This window comes from Hemitrygon akajei, chromosome 4, assembly GCF_048418815.1.
Source record: "Hemitrygon akajei chromosome 4, sHemAka1.3, whole genome shotgun sequence".
NCBI lineage: Eukaryota > Metazoa > Chordata > Chondrichthyes > Myliobatiformes > Dasyatidae > Hemitrygon > Hemitrygon akajei.
This window is the reverse complement of record NC_133127.1, coordinates 163,206,543-163,218,126: the sequence shown is the minus strand read 5'-3', so window position 1 is coordinate 163,218,126 and position 11,584 is coordinate 163,206,543.

The following is an 11,584-nucleotide window of genomic DNA, read 5'->3' as shown; positions in this document are numbered from 1 at the left end:
CGGGAGCTTGTAGTGCACACAATGCTGTTGTATTTTCTGTGTTTCTACAGAGACTCTACTTAAAAAGTATTTTGTTGTCTGTAACAGGCTTTTGGACAAACAGTTCTTGAAATGGAGTAACACACACAAACTGCTGGAGTAAAAGACTCTTTTCCATAGATGCTGCCTGGCCTGCTGAGTTTCTCCAGCATTTTTTTGTGTGTTGTTTGGATTTCTAGCATCCGCACATATGTTTTCATTCTAGATTTTGAAACTGAATCCATTTCAATTCAAAAAGACTCCAGATGCAGGAAGTCTAAACAAAAACAGAAAATGGTCCCGGCTCTGTGTCCCGTGTCCAAGAAGAGTCCCGGCTCTGTATCCTGTATCCAAGAAGAGTCCCGACTCCGAGTCCTGTGTCCAAGCCGAGCCCAAGTCGTCCAAGCCAGGTCCGAGCTCTAGTCAAGAGCCAAGTCTAGACCCAGGTTCTGAGTCCCTGCCAAGACCCGAGTTCCAAGTCATGACCTGAGTTCCCAGTCAAGTTCAAGTCCCAAGTCCAAGTCCAGGTTTTCTGGTTTGTCACTCTAAGTCTGCGTTCATGTTATCATTTTGTCCTCGTTCCTTGGCTTCCCTAGCACTCTTAATAAACATAGTCCAGTTTCTACTACTTCAGTATCTGTGTCTTGCATTTGGGTCTGCTACCATTGTGACATAGACCCTACTCTGCACGGGTTCACCACCATCCATAGCTGTGTCGTCACAGCACAACTGAGCCATCATGAACCCATCAGGGTATGAATGCCTGCAAACCACATTGGCCTACCAGGGAGCAACTGTAGGGAGTCTTAACAATATGTTTCAGGAGAGCCTCACCACAACCCAGAAACTCTCTGACTCTGGTAAGCAGGATCCGAGTTCAGCCAGGGAGACTGCGGTTCTGGGCATTTCCAGTTCTAACTGGAGGCTCCAATACTCATGAGGAATTGCTGCACCTACCGGCTCCCGAATGGTACGATGGTAACCCTGAGGTATGCCGAGGATTCCTGGTACAATACTCCTTCGCCTTCAAATTACAGCCATCCAAGTTCCTGTCAGAATGCAACAAGGTAGCGTATGTCATCTTGCTCCTTTCTGGAAGAGCCCTTGCCTGGGCCACCACACCCTAGAAGAAGGATTCAACCATCTGTACCAGAGCAGATCTCTTTTCAGAGACTTTGAGGAGGGTGTTCGATCACCCCGCCAGAGGACATGGGTCTGTGATAAAGTTCCTGAAATTGCACCGGGGAAATCAGTCTGTGGCTGATTATTTTGTAGAATTTCATACCTTGGCTGTGGACAGCAGTTGAAATATGGAAGCACTGACCACTTTATTCCATAAGGGATTGAATGACGAGCAGAAGGATGCCCTTGTTCCCCAGGGCCTGGTGATTTGACTCGATAACTGATTAACAGAAAGAAGAAGGATTAGACAAAGGTGATCATTCTGAAGAGACCCTCCCACCGACTGTCCTCTGTCCTCTCTTATTCACTCGACCGCTGCTGATCCCAGCCTCTGAGAAGCCTATGTAAAGAAGATGGACTAGGCTTTCCAGAGCTGAAAGAAAGAGAGAGAAAAAGGACAGAGGTGCTGTATTTACTGTGGGGAGGACAGACATTATCAGACCTCTTGTCCCAAGGTGCTGGGAAACTCTGGGAAAGTGGTGCTCCCAGTGTCGCTTTCATTGGAAGACCTAAAACACCTTTATTGACTCCAGTGCAGCAGGAATTCTTTGGACTTCGGATTGGCCATAAGATTGAATATCCCGTCTCAATCAGTGGTTCATTAGCACGGACCCGGATAGTAGACCTTTGATGCTGGGACAGATCAACCACCAAACATCCCCTGCTGATGCCCAAGATTGTCCAGCATGTGGAATCAATCCAGCTCCATCTCATTCACTCCCCAAAAAAATCACTCATTCTGGGTCATTTCACAACCCAAGAGTCAATTGGACTACCGGCGTTGTCTGGGCTGGTCAAAACAGTCCAAAAAGAAATGCCTCCAAAAGGGGCCTAAGACATCTTCTCAGTTACCTCCCAAACTACCTCTTGAGTTTATTTCTGAGTCAACCTCCGAGACAGCTTCCATCATACCTCCTGAATTACCTGTTGAACCTTCCACCTCTAACTCCAGTGCATCTGATTGGTCTAGAGTACCTCCAGAATATTCAGACCTGCTGGAGGTCTTCAGCAGAAAAAGGACACCATTCTTCCACCTCACCAGGACTATGACTGGCCCATTGATCTGCTGCTCCATACTTGTCCTCCTCAGGAACAGCTTTGCTTTCTATTGGCCTCGAAGAAAAGCCATGGAGACTACATCCAAGAAGATCTGATGCCTGGGTTTATTTAGCCGTCCACATCTCCCACTGAGGCCGGGTTTTTCTTTGTTACCAAGAATGATGGTGGACTAAAACCCTGTATAGACTATAGGGGACTAAGTAGGATCACTGTTAAAAATCAGTACCCTCTGCCTCTTATGAACACAGCCTTTGATATTCTCGAGGGAGCTGCAACATTTACCATATTGGGCCTCTGTAGCGCCAACAACCTCATCTGCAGTTGTGGGGGAGATGAATGGAAAACAGTGCTCAACATACCTACGGGCCACTATGAATACCGTGTCATGTCTTTTGGGTCTGCAAACACTACAGCAGTAATTTCAAGCCGTCATCATTGAGGTGCTCCCGGAGATGCTACACCACTTTGTCTTTGTCCACCTGAATGACATCATTTTCTCCCGGTGCACTCAAGAACATGTCCAGCAAATTCTACAATGGCTTCTCAAGAATCAGCTATCAGTTAAGCTCGAAGAGCGAATTCCATGCAACCACAGTCTCCTTCCTTGGGTTTATTATATCTAACAGCCATCTACAAATGAACCCGGATAGAACCCAGGCCGTGTGGAATTGGCCACAACCCACCTCTGTGAAACAATTCCAGCGGTTTCAAAGTTTTGCCAACTTTTACGGGTGGCTTTCAGTTCAGTGGTGGCAGTGCTCAGCAACCTCACCAAGAAGTCTACTGGGGCCTTCTGCTGGGTGCCAGAGGCTGAAGCAGCTTTTCAAGCAAAGGTTTACATCCATACCTGTCTTAGTTCCATCAGACCCAGACTTCACCTCTCCTGATGGAGGCTGAAGAGTCAGACATGGGAATAGGGGCCATCTTGTCCCAACAACTTGCCTCGGACCACAAACTGCATTCTACCCAAGACTTCTTTCTCCCGCAGAGGCAGAATATGGCATCAGAAATCGGGAATTATTGGCTGTTAAGCTGGCACTGGGGGCATGGAGGCCCTGGTTGGAGGGGCCCCAAACATCAGTTTGTGATATAGAGTGACCACAGAAATCTCACCCTCATCCAGGATGCGATGAGGCTGAATTCCAGGCAGGCTAGTTGGTCCATATTCTTTAATAGTTTCAACTTACTTATTATTTACTGCCCAGGATCAAAAAATCAAAAAACAGATGCCTTTCCTGACAGTTAGAAGCACCTAATGGGGGAAGAGAGCCTCCTTCAACTATAATTCCCAGCTCTAGAGTGGTGGCGCCTATTCACAGGACTGTTGAAGGATCTTGACCCGAAACATTGACTGTTTACTCTTTCCCATAGATGCTGCCTGGGCTGCTGAGTTCTTCCTGCATTTTGTGTGTGTTACATTAATCTCTTCCTCTCTTCTCTGATGTTTCTCAGTATTTTCTGTTTCACTTCAATCCTCTTAATGCTTCAATTGTTTTACAACTCTTCCATGAAAGAACCCTACTGCTGTCCCTCTCAGATGGTGTTCCAAGTCAGTCGTGTACACATCTTTCACTAATATTCTCCTTGAGGCCATTTTCTTTTGGTATTTTTTCCAAATGATATTCAGCACAGGCCTTTTCTTGTTCCAGAGAAGCTACGGCCTATGGTTAGGCCACACTTAGACTCCCTCCAGTTCACCTATCAGCCCTGACTAGGAGTTGAGGATGCCATCGTCTACCTGCTGAACCGTATCTACGCCCACCTGGACAAGCTGGTGAGCACTGTGAGGGTCATGTTTTTTGACTTCTCCAGTGCGTTCAACACCATCCACCCTGCTCTGCTGGGTGAGAAGCTGACAGTGATGCGGGTGGATGCTTCCCTGGTGTCATGGATTATTGATTACCTGACTGGCAGACCACAGTACGTTCGCTTGCAACACTGTGTGTCAGACAGAGTGGTCAGCAGCACTGGGGCTCCACAGGGGATTGTCCTGTCTCCCTTTCTCTTCACCATCTACACCTTGGACTTCAACTACTGCACAGAGTCTTGCCATCTTCAGAAGTTTTCTGATGACTCTGCCATAGTTGGATGCATCAGCAAGGGAGATGAGGCTGAGTACAGGGCTACGGTGGGAAACTTTGTCACATGGTGCGAGCAGAATCATCTGCAGCTTAATGTGAAAAAGACTAAGGAGCTGGTGGTGGACCTGAGGAGGGCTAAGGCACCGGTGACCCCTGTTTCCATCCAAGGGGTCAGTGTGGACATGGTGGAGGATTACAAATACCTGGGGATATGAATTGACAATAAACTGGACTGGTCAAAGAACACTGAGGCTGTCTACAAGAAGGGTCAGAGCCGTCTCTACTTCCTGAGGAGACTGAGGTCCTTTAACATCTGCTGGATGATGCTGAGGATGTTCTATGAGTCTGTGGTGGCCAGTGCTATCATGTTTGCTGTTGTGTGCTGGGGTAGCAGGCTGAGGGTAGCAGACACCAACAGAATCAACAAACTCATTCGTAAGGCCAGTGATGTTGTGGGGGTGGAACTGGACTCTCTGACGCTGGTGTCTGAAAAGAGGATGTTGTCCAAGTTGCATGCCATCTTGGACAACGACTCCCATCCACTCCATAATGTACTGGTTAGGCACAGGAGTACATTCAGCCAGAGACTCATTCCACCGAGATGCAACACTGAGCATCATAGGAAGTCATTCCTGCCTGTGGCCATCAAACTTTACAACTCCTCCCTAGGAGTGTCAGACACCCTGAGCCAATAGGCTGGTCCTGGACTTATTTCCACTTGGCATGATTAACTTATTATTATTTAATTATTTATGGTTTTATGTTGCTTTATTTCTTCACTATTCTTGGTGCGGCTGTAACGAAACCCAATTGCCCTCGGGATCAATAAAGTATGTCTGTCTGTCTGTTTGTCACACATGTCCAAAACCCTCACCGCTATTCACTTATGGACGACAGTCTTTGCATTTGTCCTTTGATGCTGTTGTTAGTTTGAGATTCTCGGACAGAAGATTACAAGAGTCTGCCACAACCTTTGAGCGTTCTCTAAATGTTGAAACGTTCTTGTTGTAAGCTTTCCGCACCTTGGACCACATAACAACACTGTGAACTTTATTGTTGAGGATCCTTAGCTTTTTCTTTAGTTCCACTTGCTTTAATCTTCAATGTTCTTCAGTAGAACAAAGAAAAGCTTAGATTTGTGAATTTTTCACTGCTATGATCCTGTTAAGGTTCACTGTTACTTCTCAAGAAGATGAATTCACTCCTTTCTTCTCTAACCTTGTTATTGATTGTAACAAGGTTGTACATAGTCAAACAGCATAGAAACTGGCTTTTGGACCAATTGGTCCATGCCGAATATGAATCCAATTCAAGCTAATACCCGTGGCCAGCATCTGGCCCATTAACATCTAAACCTTTCATATCATGTACCTGTTCATCTGTCTTTTCTACATTGTTAATGCACCTGCCTCAACCACTTTGAAATCTCATTCCACATACATACTACCCTTTGTGTAAAAAATGAAACAAAAATGCCCCTCAAGTTCCTATTAAATGTTTCCACTCTCACCTTAAATGTAACCTTGTTTTTCTTCTGATTAATACTCATCAGGTTTGTTTGCTTGCAGTTACTTCCAGCCCAAGGTTTGAAACCATCTCGTCAGTCAATGTACATTCTGCTCCATGTCTTTCTGAAAATCTGAGAAAAGACTGACGCCTTTAGCTAGGACACATGATTCAAATGGAAAGTTTGGGTCCATCATTTTCCTCCCTTGCTGTCATCTACGTTGTCTGTGTAACTCAGTCCATTGTTACACTGGAAGCAAGCGTTGCCAAAACGTCACCTGCTTGACCTCTGCAGTAATACTGAAACACTCTGCATTGGGCAGGAGGATGTACCTCTTTGAAGTACTCTAGTCAGCAAATGTGAGAACGCAGTCACTGAGAATATTCAAGGGTGATGTTGATAGATTTTTTAAACCCTTGGAAAATATTAAGTAGGGATGGGGATTCTTAAGGCACAGTATCAACCCCAAATCTCGTCGATATCAGATTGGGCTCACAGCCTCCTCTTTTGTCTACTTCTTACCTTCTGCTAACTTCGCATTCAACATCCCTCTTTAGTTGTCTTTGATATTCACTATCAAGTGGGAAATTCCATACAAATGGGATTTTCCAGGGGCTTTCAAAGTGAAATCTGTCCAGGGCTTTTCCAAAGTTAATGAAGTTGACTGAAGTCATGCTGCCCTGTGTCTGTCAGCATATTTTTGGTTCTCACTTGTCCAATAATAAGGCCACTTGCCATTTATCTAATTTCCTCTTTACCATCTCAAGATTTCCAGATCAGTTTGTGTATTAGTTTAATCTGGAAGGGAGTTCAATCTTTGGTACTATTTACTTACTGTGTAATTGCTCCCTACTACTGCCACAAAAAAAACAAATTTCACTTCATGTGTATGATAATAAACCTGATTCTGATTGACTGGTCATTTTATCTTTGACCTGTTCATTGATTCAGTGCCGTATATCCCTCTGATCATATCTCTGACCATGTTTTTATTGTGGTATGCTATAACCAGCAGATCATAATTTTTAGTGCCCCTTCAATCATTGCCAGAAAGTTGTCAAAGGAGTCATTCTTCCCAACCTCCCCATATTCTATTGCACAGATGTTATGGCACATCAGGAATTGAATCCATGGATATCAGTGTTTCTCTGAGAGGTTTTCACTTCCTGAAGTACTTGTATTTCCTGATGATCATGGCTACCCTTCCCTTTGTTGGTGATCTTGCTTCCCAGAGTAGGCACCTGTCACCAATTGTTTCACACCCATTAGTCTGGCTAGCATCTGTAGCTAATTACAAATGCTAACTACAGGTGTCTAACTTTGTACTGACATACATCCTAAATAGCATGTGAAAATCTTCCCAATTAAAATTTAGGTCTGTACATTTTAGCATCCACCTTTGAGGGAAGGTTTTGAGTATAAGGATATTTAGGGTCTGTGGAAGACCCCATAAAATACATATTTTTCTTCCTTCAATAATGGTAAGGAGTGATTTGTAAAAGAATTTTACTCAGATTGAAGGAAGAAACTTAGTAAAGAACACTCAGCTTCATTGTCTGTATGGATAGTCAAATTCGGTATAGAAGCATAAAGAAGAATAACAAAGGAAATCTTTGCTACTCTTCAAAAGAGCTATTCCCTGACAGGCCTGCTCCCTCTGACTCCTCCCAGACTGCATATGCAGGCACCTCGCGGTCTCCATCCAGCTAATAGGATTCACTTCACGCTCATTTCAGACTCATCACCTGCAGCCTACTTAACCCCAGTTCCCATCCACTGTCCTTGTTCACTCATTGAACCAGACAGCCTCAACCCATTGCTCATAGCTTTCCCTCTCCTAGTCTAACATTTACCTCATTGTCTGTTGTGCTTAGTTTCAGTTCTCTCTTGATTTGTGGCCTGTCATGGCTTGTTATTTTGCAATCCATTATGAAAACTATCATTTACTGGTATACGAGGGGTGATTAATAAGTTCATGGCCTAAGGTAGAAGGAGATGAAGGAAACTTCAAACTTTCTGCATAATCACTCAAAGAGTTGAACTGCATGTGCAAGTAACGAGAGCTGTATAACTCATCTCCTACTACCTTAGGTCATGAACTTATCAATCACCCATCTGTGCACACTTGCTAGAGGTCCAAGATCCATATGCTCCACGACCCTGGACTAAGTGTGTAAATGTAGGAGGGGACTATGTTGAAAAATAAATGTGCTAGGTTTTCTAAAATTGACTCCTTCTACCTTAGGTCACGGACTTATCAGTTACCCCTCGTATTGTCATCACTGCTTTGCTTTTGGGTCAAGCCTCCTCTACATTTCCTGATCCCCAGATCTTCCCCTATGCTCTAGATTTATTTTTTTCTGAGTAAATGTTGAAAGTTGTTCCCAAATCTGTATTTTAAAATAATCTAAATTTTAAGGATTGTGATAGAAAATGGCATTGAGATAGAAGACCAGTGGTATCTTAATGAATGCAGACCAGGCTTGAAGGACTGGTTGTTCTTTTCCTGTTCTTACATTAATCTGAATGCTCCTGATCTTGTCTCTGTTTCTCTAGTAAATATTTCAATTTGTACCCTTTAGTTACTGAACCTTTTACTATTATTCTTAATAGAATTCAAGAATATAATGATCAGAGTGTTATGGTCTTCTGAAAACCAGCATCACCCTTGGGTATAAGACGACTAGTAAATTTCTTAGGTGTAAAAATTATATACTAAAGAAAGGTGAAAGATCATCAGCTTGAAATATTAATTCTGCTTTTCACTGCACAGGTGAGAGCTGCAGCATTTAGTTTGTAATAAAGAGTTTTCCCCTTTTCAAAATTAGTGGAAAAGACCATATTGATAATGAGCTTTTAAATTAGGTTCTCCCGTTTGTTCTCTTTGGAGATTCTTTGTAACAATCTTTTATTCACATTTAGCAGAACATTTAACCTTTTAATAAGAATTGAATTTTTATCAATCAATATGTCACATGACTTCTTTCATCATATTGTGAGTAAGGAAAGAGAAGGATGTGAATAATTGACCACAAAATTCTACTTCTGAGTAAAAATAATAGATTTATAGATAAAATATATTTCTTTCTCGTGTTTTTCTTATGATTCTGACTTATAATTTTAAAGTTCATTCCAAGACACCAGCAAGCTGGGGTGAATTTTAAAGCCAACTCTCAGTTTTGCTTGTCAAGGACATTTCTAACCATGAGTTTGTTGTCACCAGTAGTTGACTGGGTCACATTTTATTACTGGTGATAGCACTGATGATAAATAGAGAAAATGTCTTTTAGCATTGGCAGGATTTTGCACAGTGCTGCTGGAGTTTTGGAGTAACAAGGACTTTACTAAACTTAGCATTAACTTTGATAGGATCTTGTGTGGTTACCCAAGCCCTGCCCCACCATCTCAGACTATCAGCAGATAGTTCTTTCTTCTGCCTCTCTCTCATCTTTTAGAGTGGAGTGACATTTGAATTTTCCAATCCTCCAGAACCGTGCCAGGACCTACTGAATGATCAGAATCAGAATCAGGTTTATTATCATTGGCTTATGTCGTGAAAGTTATCTTAGCAGCAGCAGTACAATGCAATACATGATAAAATAGAGAAAAATAAAAAATTAAATAAATCACTGAAAGTATATATATCTATGTATATTAAATAGTTAAATTAAAAATAGTGCGAAAGCAGAAATAGTATATGTTAAAAAAGGAAGGAAGTGTTCATGGTTTCAGTGTCCATTTAGGAATCAGATGGCAGAGGGGTAGAAGCTGTTCCTGAATCACTGAGTGTGTGTCTTCAGACTTCTGTACCTCCTACCTGATGGTAGCAGTGAGAAAAGGGCATGTCGGAGGCACCACTCCTTGAAGATGTCTTGGAGGTTAGTACCCAAGATGGAGCTGACTAATTTTACAACTTTCTGTAGCTTCTTTTGGTCCTGTGTGGTAGTGCCCCCCAATACCAGAAAGTGATGCAGCCTGTTAGAATGCTCTCCACAGTACATCTGTAGACGTTTTAAAGTGTCTTAGGTAACAAACCAAATCTCCGCAAACTCCTGATGAAATATTGCTGCTGACTTGCCTTCTTTATTGCTGCATCGATATGTTGGGACCAGGTTAGATCCTCAGAGATCTTGACACCCAGCAGCTTGAAATTGCTCACTCTCTCCACTTCTGATCCCTCTATGAGGATTGGTATGTGTTCCCTTGTCCTACACTTTCTGAAGTCCACAATCACCTCTTTGGTCTTACTGATGTTGAGTGCAAGGTTGTTGCTGCAACACGACACAACTAGCTGATAAATCTTGTTCCTGTAAAATCCTCTCATCTCCATCTGAGTCTCTTCCAAAAATGGTTGTATCATCAAAAAAGTTATAGATGGCATTTGAGCTATGCCTAGCCACACAGTTATGGGTATAGAGAGAGAGTAGAGCAGTGGGCAAAGCACACATCCCTGAGGTTTGCCAGTGTTGAATGTCAGCGAGGAGGAGATGTTATCACCAATCCGCACAGATTGTGGTCTTCCAGTTAGGAAGATGATGATCCAGTTGCAGAGGGAGGTACAGAGGCCCAGGTTCTGTAACTTATCAATCAGGATTGTTGGAGTGATGGTGTTAAGTGCTGAGCTATAGTTGACAAATGACATCCTGACATAGATGTTTGTATATATACAGTATTTGCAGATTCTATAAAGAAAGTAGCATTTTAAAAAAACACAGAAGGCGATGTGGAATCCAAAATGAAACTTGAATGTTTAATATGTATCTTTGGTGTGTGAAGTATGACATAGAGCACAAAAACATGGGAGCAGGGTTAGGCCTTCCAGCCCCTCAAGACTCTCTTGCCATTCAGTATAACCATGGCTGATCTATGCCAGCCTCAACTCCTCTTCTTTGCCAGTCATAGACGAGTGCGTCCCCACAAGATTGTTCAGAGTCTTCCCCAGCCAGTAGCCCTGGATGAATCAGAGATCCAGGATCTGTTGAGGGTCAGATCAGTGGTGTTCAGGTCTGGGTGACCAAGTAAGATACAAAGGGTCCTGGTATGATCTCCAGAGAGCCACTCACATGCAAAGTTGCAGTTCTGGGCCAAACTTGAATCACAGAAAGATGCTCACTAGCTGTGGCAGGGCTCAAATGCTATCACCTCCTACAAAGTGAAACCAAGCGACACAGGTGACACAGGGTTTCGCTTCCAGCTGAGCTAAATGCCTTTTTTATGCTCGCTTTGACCATCAAAACATGGAGGCACGTTCACAAACTCCTACAGTCACCGACGACCCTGTGACTTCGATCCCTGTGGCCGACGTGAGAGCATCTTTCTGGAGGGTGAACCCCACAGAAAGCATTCAGCCCAGGTGGGGTACGTGGCTGAGTACTAAAAACCCATGCTGATCAACCGGCTGGAGTGTTCGCTGAGATCTCTCTCTTCGGTAGGTAGTGTGAGGTACCCACCTGCTTCAAGCAGCCTAAGAAAAACATGGTAACCTGCCTCAATGACTATCATCCAGTAGCACTTACATCCACAATGACGAAGCGCTTTGAGAGGCTGACGATGAAACGTATCATCTCCTGCCTGATAAGACTCGGATCCGCTCCAATTTGCCTGCTGTCACAACAGGTCACAGCAGATGCCATGTTATTGGTTCTTCACTTAAGCCTGCAACCTCATTAAGCCTCATTTTTTAACTGCATTGCATTTGTGGTTTCTAAATGACAATAAACTGAATCTGAATCTGAAT